The sequence below is a fragment of the Schistocerca nitens genome, chromosome 3 (assembly GCF_023898315.1).
Source record: "Schistocerca nitens isolate TAMUIC-IGC-003100 chromosome 3, iqSchNite1.1, whole genome shotgun sequence".
In the NCBI taxonomy this organism is placed as follows: domain Eukaryota; kingdom Metazoa; phylum Arthropoda; class Insecta; order Orthoptera; family Acrididae; genus Schistocerca; species Schistocerca nitens.
The window spans coordinates 538621231-538630984 of NC_064616.1; the positions used below are offsets into that span (position 1 = coordinate 538621231).

General features: G+C 43.2%; 1 non-coding gene across 1 annotated transcript; it reads right to left on the reverse strand.

Annotated features, from left to right (window-relative positions):
* Positions 1 to 301: 301 nt before the first annotated feature.
* On the reverse strand, positions 302 to 375 carry Trnai-uau (transfer RNA isoleucine (anticodon UAU)). Its single transcript has one exon. It is a non-coding gene; the product is annotated as a tRNA-Ile (tRNA).
* Between the last annotated feature and the right edge of the window lie 9379 nt (positions 376 to 9754).

The following is a 9754-nucleotide window of genomic DNA, read 5'->3' on the forward strand; positions in this document are numbered from 1 at the left end:
AAACTTATCTGACCCGTGGGTCATTTACACCACAGCAAGCAATCGGTTTGAAGCGCAACCGTGGATGTTGGAAGTACTGCAGAACTTTTCTTGCCTGCCCGCCGTTCTCCCCGCGTCGGTAATAGTGCTCCTCCCTCCACACGACACGCTCCCCTCTGCTCAGGGGAACGACAAAAACTGCATCAATTTTAGTTACATACTCTGTGACTGACATAACTCACTTTTGTGAAATTACAACGAAATCCAGACCACTAGCTACTTACAGAAGTTGATAAATACCAACGGGGCAGTTGAAAATGTGTGCCCCGACCGGGACTCGAAACCGGGATGTCCTGCTTATATGGCAGGCGCTCTATCCCACTGAGCCATCGAGGACCTAGAGATCTGAGCGACTGCAATGACTTATCTCTGCCACGCTCCCCGTGAGACCCACATTCCCAACTTACTGTCTATACACTGCATTTGTAGTGCCCCAGCCCACTATATCCATTACTCGCGGCAGTGAATCTGCTGATTCCCGTAAGAGTTTGAGCAATGTGAGTGCGTCCACACTGAAGAAGATCGTTGGCCAGTAAGCCTTATCTATATGAAGATGGTATCTGTTCTTTCGGATATGTCCGAAAGAACAGATACCATCTTCACATGTATAACTTAGTTTTGGTTTATACAGTTCATTCTGGATTGTAATTGAAAATGTATTACTCTGTAAACGTTCATTTCCCTTACTCTGACACGTGTTCTGTTTCTAGCTCTGGTCCTCAAGACGTGTTCACATCAAAACGACGTGTGAGCAAGTGTGATGCGTAAAAATAAGACGTGAAGGATGAATGACTTTGAGGAAAAGGTTGACTGCCTTCGTAAAAGGAACGTTTGTGAGAAGGGGTGAGTTGGCCCCGCTTGAAATTTTCGCACTGGGCGGCAAAATCGCCGGAGTCAGCCTTGCCAACAGGAATATTGTAAACACACTAGTCTGGTTCTCATATAAAAGACTTTGATGAAATATTCCTAATGTTCTTACAAGAAGATTGACAAAAAGAACTAGAATGCCAGTGCCTCACCGCACATATTTATGTAGATACGATACTGCAGTGCCTGCGTTGTTCAAAAGTACGGTACAGCGTTCCTTCGGACACGTATGCATCTACGAGTGCGAGTTGTAGATACACAGTTGACAACGTACGAAAGTTTGGTCTGGTCATGAAGCGTCCTCGGATAGCCTAATGATAAGGCGACCGCTCGTGATAAGCGTGAAATCTGATTCCGAGTACCGGTCCTACACATATTTTCATTGTCATCATTCCATTATACAGCTGATGCTTGTCCGTATTTACTACTGCGAATATGTTTCATTTATTTACGTAGATAACATTCTCTTATCACACCCGCGTACTGCAGTTACACATACACTTTATTCTGTTTCGAAAGAATCGTTTCAAATCAATTTAATTGTCGGCCAGCGTGCAGTGCTGTTCAAATGGTTCAAATGGCTCTGAGGACTATGGGACTTAACATCTGAGGTCATGAGTCCCCTCAAACGTAGAACTACTTAAACCTAACTAACCTAAGGACATCACACACATCCATGCCCGAGGCAGGATTCGAATCTGCGACCGTAGCGGTCACGCGGTTCCAGACTGAAGAGCCTAGAACCGCACGCCCACACCGGCCGGCTGCAGTGCTATATTCTGTACCATATCTCACTCATCAGATTGCATTCTTGTCTTTAAGAAAATGTTTAGTGGAATCGCTGTTACTGTACCTTGTAAGACAAATATCAATACGTCTAATTTTCTTTGTAATTTATGTATTTTCCGAGTTTCTATTATCTTCTTCCCTCACTGCTTTCTTCGCCCCTCTATGTACGTTGTTTCTAATTTATTCTTGTCTTTGTAGCCTCCTACATTTAACATATTTGTTCCAAAAGAGTTGTATCTATGGTTGTTGATTCGTTGAAGTATTTCTTGTTTCAGTTGTTTTCCTATTTCTGTGATCCTGATGCTCACTGACTTCTGTTTTGTGTAATCAATGTATCATCGTTTGTTTTGTTAACTAATCCTATTTTATTATATTTACACGTCCCACAAATAGTACTTAGCCATTACCTGCGATAATTTTCACGTACATATTGGTAGAGTGCCTCTTACTTTTAATATATATCTACATCTGTCGACCACGGTAGCTGAGTGGTCAGCGCCGCTGAGTGCCATGTGGTGGACCTGGGATTAATTCCCGGTTATGCCAGGGTTTTTTTTTTTTGTGGTGGGAGGACTGAAACGGTTTGCATTCAGCACAGTGATGCCAATCGAGGGTTTACTTGATACATTGGTAGTGATTGAACGTCACGAAAGCTGACAACGGCAGGGAGAATGGTGAGCTAAGCCACGCCCTCTATACCGCCTCGAATGGTGATATTAGTGGATGTTGCCACGGTGGTCGGACGGTTCCTATGAGCCTGCCAGGGCCTATGAACGAAGTTTACCTTTAGTTTATCTACATCTATACCTAGCAGCTCACTCAGAAGTGCAAAGTGGAGAGTTATTAAAGCTTCCTTCCGCGCCATTCACAAAAGCGGAGTAAAACCTTTACGTCTTCCATGCATGTTTGCGCACGGCAATCAGTCTGACTTGCGACTGTGTTACCTACCAGAGTGATGGGTTGGAGGCTGTAGCATATTTCTAGACTACGCACTTAATATTGCTTCGTGAAATTTTGTAAACAGCCGTTGAGGAATAGTCTGCGTCTATCCTCCAATTTCTTCAGCATCTCTATGCATTTGCCGTCATCCCGAATATAATTACCGCTTTTCGAACGCTTATCTTTTTTGTGGACTACAGTAATTTTCTTAACGACAATGTTCGCTGAATCACATGTGATCATTTAATGCATAATCAACGTGCAGTTACATTCTACACACATCAAAAAAAAAGTTTAGCACCACCTCGGTTTCGAGAGTTCCGGAACCTGGTGGTCCAGACTGCTGTACCCACCGGTACCTCAAATACCCAGTAGCATGTCCTCTTGCATTGATGCATTCCTGTAATCGTCGTGGCATACTATCCACAAGTTCATCAAGTACTATTGGTCATGATTCTCCCACTCCTCAACAGCGATTCGGCGTAGATCCCTCAGAGTGGTTGGTGGATCACGTCGTCCATAAACAATCCTTTTCAATCTACACCAGGCATGTTCAATAGGGATCATGTCTGGAGAACATGAGCCGGCCGCGGTGGTCTCGCGGTTCTAGGCGCGCAGTCCGGAACCGTGCGACTGCTACGGTCGCAGGTTCGAATCCTGCCTCGGGCATGGATGTGTGTGATGTCCTTAGGTTAGTTAGGTTTAAGTAGTTCTAAGTTCTAGGGGACTGATGACCACAGCAGTTGAGTCCCATAGTGCTCAGAGCCATTTTCTGGAGAACATGGAGGCCACTCTAGTCGAGCGATGTCGTTATCCTGAAGGAAGTCATTTACATGACGTGCACAATGGGGGTGCGAATTGTCATCCATGAAGAGGAACGTCTCGCCAATATGCTGCCGATATAGTTGCACTATGGCATTCACGTATCGTACAGACGTTATGGCGCCTTCCATGACCACCAGCGGCGTACGTCGGCCCCACATAATGCCACCGAAGAACAGCAGGAAACCTCCACTTTGCTGCACTCGCTGGACAGTGTGTCTAGGGCGTTCAGCCTGACCGGGTTGTCTCCAAACACATCTCCGACGATTGTCTGGTTAAAGGCATTTGTGACACTCATCGGTGAAAAGAACTTGATGCCAATCCTGAGCGATCCTTTCGGTATGTTGTTGGGCCTATCTGTACCGCGCTGCATGGTGTCTTGGCTGCAAAGATGGACCTTGCCTTAGACATTGGGAGTGAAGTTGCGCATCACGCAGCCTATTGCGCACAGTTTGAGTCATAACACGACGTTCTATGGCTGCACGAAAAGCATTATTCAATATGAGCCCTTGGACGGGCTGAGCGAGGCATGTCATCGGAAGTTCTTGTCTCTCAGTATCTCCTCCTTGTCCGAACAACATCACTTTGGTTCACTCCGAGACGCCTCGATACTTCCCTTGTTGAGAGCCCTTCGTAGCACAAAGTAACAATGCGGACGCGATCGAATCGCGGTATTGACGGTCTAGGTATGGTTGAACTACAGACAACATGAGCCATGTACGTCCTTCCTGGTGGAATGACTGGAATTGATCGGCTGTAGGACCCCCTCAGTCTAATAGGTGTTTCTCATGAATGGTTGTTTGCATCTTTGGGAGTGTTTAGTGACATCTCTGAACAGTCAAAGGGACTGTGGGTGTGATACAATATCCACAGTGAACGTCTATCTTCAGGAGTTCCCGGTATCGGGGTGATGCAAAACTTTTTTTTTACGTGTGTATCTGTGTTCTATTTATGAATTATGTCCTGACATCTGGTAGCCAATGGCCTTCTCGCAACTGTAACACCGGTTCCCGTCAGATAACCGAAGTTAAGCACTGTCGGGCAAGGTAGCACTTGGGTGGGTTACCGTTCGGTCTCCCGAACGCGAATGGCAAGCGGGGTGCACTCAGCCCTTGTGAGGAAAACTGAGGAGCTACTTGATTGAGAAGTAGCGGCTTCGGTCTCGTAAACTGAAATACGGCCGGGAGAGCGGTGTGCTGACCATGTGCCCCTTCAAATCCGCGTTTAGTGACGCCTGTGGGCTGAGGATTACATGGCGTCCAGTAGGTACCGTTGGGTCTTCCAAGGCCTGATCGGATGAAGTTTAACTTTCCTGGCATATGTATAAAAGCTTTCTGTACCTGTGCTTACGTATGACACCGTTTCATAAGCGTTAATACGATCTCCGTACCCCTCATTCATGAAACAACTCTTAAAATAAGACACAAAATGTACTTTCACCTTGTGTATAGATTGTACTTTAGAACCTGCCACTCTATAACTGATAGTTCCAATTTTCCTGCGCACCCTTTTACACGTGCCATTTAAGTAAAAAGCCGTATGTAAGTATGTTTTGTAGCTATGTATCACGAGGATAGTCTTTTTGCTGTTACTGCTTAGATGTAAAGTTTTAGTAGTGTGTTAATGGTATAAACATCGCAAGCACTATTATTCGTGGCACTTTCTATTACAGATTATGCAATTAGATGACCGTGCTAAGCACAATTACGCATGTCACGCGATTTGTTGAATGACGAGACGAGGGCGATGATTCCACATCCATTGTAGATAACACTGCGTTACTATATTTCACGTAAACACTACGTTCAGTGTAGTTGTATCGCTGTTATGTCGTAGCTTTTTTTTCCTTACTGTGTGTTACACTTCTTTAGATGCACTTGAAATGGGCAGTGATTGAAACTGGTAGTGCTGAATGAAGTAAGATTCAGAAATACACCCCACTGGAATGATGTCTTTTCTCAAGCTATATCATCATCATCATGATCAACATCAGCAAATTCAATCATTAAATGATGTGGCCTCTTCGAGTCGTGGATTCAGGTACGCTTTCAGCAGTCCTCTCCAAGTGGAACGGCCTTGCGCAGTTCTCTGCCAGGTGCTACCAGCGATATTCTTGATATCTTTGTCCCATCTGTCCGGTGGTCTTCCTCTGGGCCTCCGATGCTCTCTCGGACTCCACTCCAGTTCTAGCTTCGTCCATCTGCCGTCTTTCCTTCTCGTGACGTGTCCGGCCCACTGATATTTCAAGGAGCCTACTGTCTCTGAGATATCCATAACCTTCTTCACAGACCGATGTCATCTGCCCTTTTCCTATCCTTTCTGGTATAGCCCAGCATTTATATTTCCATTGCTCTCTGTGCTGTCCTAAGCTTCCTTTTTGTGAATGAGTTCAGTGTCCATGTCTCGCAACCACACGTCAGCACAGAAGAATGCATTGATCAAATACTGATTTCTTCAGATTTACGAGCATTTTTGATCTGAATACCGTTGAATTCCTCCCAAATGCTTGACAGCCAAGCTTCATGCACCGATACATTTCTGGCCTTACATCTCCCTTCATATTAATAATCTTGCCAAGCTACATATATTCACTGACCTCTTCACATGGACTGTCCTTGACTTTCACATCTCCAGTTGGGACCCATTTGTTGGCCATTACTTTTGTTTTGAAAAGGTTCATGTTCAAGATAACCAACTGACATTCCAATGCAAGATCTCTAAGTGTGGGAGCTCTGTGAATTAGTTTGCCAGTAAAGCAATATCATTAGCAAATCTCAAGCTGGTGGGCTGTGTATGATGTCCTATTGTTTCGTTGAAATAGTGCGGATGTAATGTGATGACAATTTATACCTTTCCGAACCAATGGGAGAAGGATATTGTTCTAACCTAGACACCACAGTGACACAGCTGTTGGAATGAAAAAAAATTGACACATTTCACATAAAAAACTAGCATTCACTGACGAAGAAAGCCGCAAAAACCGCAACACCAAGAGGGAATTGTGCGACATGAAATGAAGTTGGTAAGCGTTTCTACATCTGAAATATGATGCCTACTCACATTTCGATACAGTGTCTTAAGATTGGCTCTTGTAACGCAAGTGTGAGGATGCAGATCAGATTTGCTTTAAATATATGCTGTTGCGGTCGTGAGAGTTAGTTACGTTTGAGATCGAACGTGGTGACCTGATGTTAGTCTAGAATGACTTTAAGGCGACAAAGGCGCCATTATCAACACAACACTGAGTATGAAGGAGGTCGTGTAATACGCCTACGTGAAGCTGGATGTTTCTTCTGCGATATTACACAAAGACTTGACTGGAATGTAGCCACTGTACACGAATGCTGGCATCCGTGGTCACGAGAATGGCCACGTGGCACTACCGAGAAAGAAAACCATCTGTTCAGCGTATGGTTCTGGTGCATTGTACTGCACGTGCGGCAGCAATTCGGGCATCAGTTGGCACCACAGTGAGACAATAAACTGTTACAATCGGTTATCTCAAGGACAACTCAGCCAGACGCCCTGCAGTGTGCATTCCACTGACCCCAAACCACCGGCGTTGTGACGTCAACGGTGTCAAGCGAGAGCTCATTGAAGAGCAGGGTGGAAGTGTGTTGTGATTTCTGATGCAAGCTGGTTCTCCCTTGGTGCCAGTGATGCTTATGTGTTGGTTAGAAGGTGGCCAGCTGTTGGCCAGCAACCAACCTGTTTGCATGCTAGACGCACTAGACCTACGTCTGGATTTATGGTCTGGGGTGCGATTTCATTAGACATCAGCAGCACTCTCGTGCTTATTGCACGTAACCTAATTTGTATGTCAACCTGCTGATTCGATCTATAGCGCTGCCATCCATGAACAGCATTCCAGGCGGGGTTTTCCAACGGAATAACGCTCATCTTCATTCCGCTATTGTTGCCCAACATGCCATACAGAGCATCGAGATCTTACCTTCACCTGTTCGATCACCTCATCTGGCTCCATTCGTGCACTTATGGGATATCATCGGACGACAACTTCAGCGTCATCCACAAAGAGCATTATCAGTCTCTGTATTGAGCGACAAAATGCCACAGGCGTGGAACTCGATCCCACAAACCGACATCTGGCACCTGTACAGCACCATGCATACACTGCTGCATTCAACATTCTGGCGGCAGCACTGGCTACTAAGGTACTAGCAATTCACATTTGCAAGGGCTCATCTCGCGCTTACATTGACCTGTGACCATGCACTCTTAAGCATCTAATTATGGTACTTAGACAAAGGTATTCCCGAAATTTCATTATTCTACACTGATTACATTTTGGTGTTGCTATTTTTTTCCCCTTTAGTCTATTTTAAGGCAAACTTTAAATGGTTATCAGACGATTAGGGCAAGAAATTTTAAAGAACCCAATAGAACAATAACAAAAATCTCGCAATTAATAGAAAAGAAAGATATTACACAAAGTTGGAGCTTATTCTAAGGTTTACGTTAATTATTAGTAAGATCAAGGAAGATGACAGTTTGGATGGCACAAACAGACAAATTAAGATGTGACATGAAAATTACGCGATATAACAAGACATGCTTTACATAAAGTTGCTAGATAGTCTTATCTGAAAGGATAACAGAAGGAACGGGTACTAAATTTCACTGTTTTCTTCTTTCATTTTCATTTTTTTATTTATGGTCATTATTTCATATGTCTCGAGTCGAGTCTAGTCAGCATCCTAGAGAGTTATACCAGAATTAGGCTCTCAAAAAATCAGAAACAGAGAATAAACTCAATCTCTCCATCATGTAAGTCAGGACGGAATAAGATCATGCTTATAGTTTACCGTAGTTCTGTAAGAAATCCCTGGCGAAACGTCCTCTCGGAAAAGATACAGCCGAAACTAGGCTCAGTCTTCCTACGAAAAGTAGGAATAAAAATATAGAACAAACTATTACGGCAAATTTATGGGGAGTAATGAAAAGTCAAAATTTCCCAGTGTATTGCTGTAACTACGTGGGTCAGAAAATGACAGTAAAATCCACTGTTGGAAATGAAATTGAGAGAATTCACAAATAATATTTGCTGTAAGAACCGTATCTCGTAGGTATCCATAGTAAGACCATATTACAAATTTGAATGCCTCTAAAATTGCGCAATCTTTCCACAAACAGCATCGTGGAAAAGTTAGATGTTGTGGAAAACAGAATCCTGTGAAATATCATTGTCATACACGGAAATGATGATGGATGTAAACTTGGGAGTAGAAGATAAGTGCGGGAATAGTAGAATACGGAGAGAGTTTCGGGGCCAATTTGGCTAAGAAGACTGGCGTTTCTCTCTCACCTTTACAGGATAAATGAACACAGCTTAAGAAATTGATTCCCACAAGTTAGAAATACCTATATCCAGAACTAGCGTACAAAATTTTGAAGAGCTTTAACCATATCGAGAACTAAAAAAATCGATCTTGTACATAGACTAAGTGACATCAGGTGAGCAAAGGCACGGATGAGTACGGGAGACAAAGAAACTTCAGATAAAGATAAATAAATGAACTTGTAGAGTGTTCCATGTCATGTCGCCATTACATTAAAAAGATTAGTTGCAGAACAGCAAGCTCTGTCACTGGAACTCCAAAGAAGCTACTGAAAATCTAAGCTGTGACAGGTTTCATTCACTGAAGACGTGCAATTCATTCACTAATCTCAATTATAGCAATGCGGCGTGAAGTGAAGTAGCACTTGGAAGCCCCAAGGCTTAGGCTACCCACTGAGTTCTTTAACACTGATCACCGCTGAAATGCGTTACTGAATTCACTTCGACACGATTTAAATGCTTTTTCTATTTCTATATGCTTCACAAAGATACAAACGTGAATGGAAAATGGTAATCCAAAAATGTGTTTTTAGAAGAACCTTTTTATCTCAGTAAGTCTCTCATAACTAAAAACTGAACGTGGGTTCAACTAATGAAATTTAATTTCTAGTAGTATCTAGAAAATAAATACCGGTATTACCGACAGGTTTGAAGTATCGGGGGAATTTGTTAATGTTTTGAAAACTTTTCCTACATTTATGTGAATTTTCGCTTTCGTTTCCCTGCGTCTATAAGACCGGGACGTAATGAAGTTACAAATATTTTTTTAAAGATTAATTAATTTGATCACGTTAGAAGATATCTCATCTTGCAATCTCTGTTCTTGTATTGAAGAGCAATACTTTATTCCTAAGACAGAAATAAAGACATGAGTATTAGTCAGACAAATTTTCGGATGACAACAGCTGAAATACAGGAAAAAGAGTACAGGCAGAATGT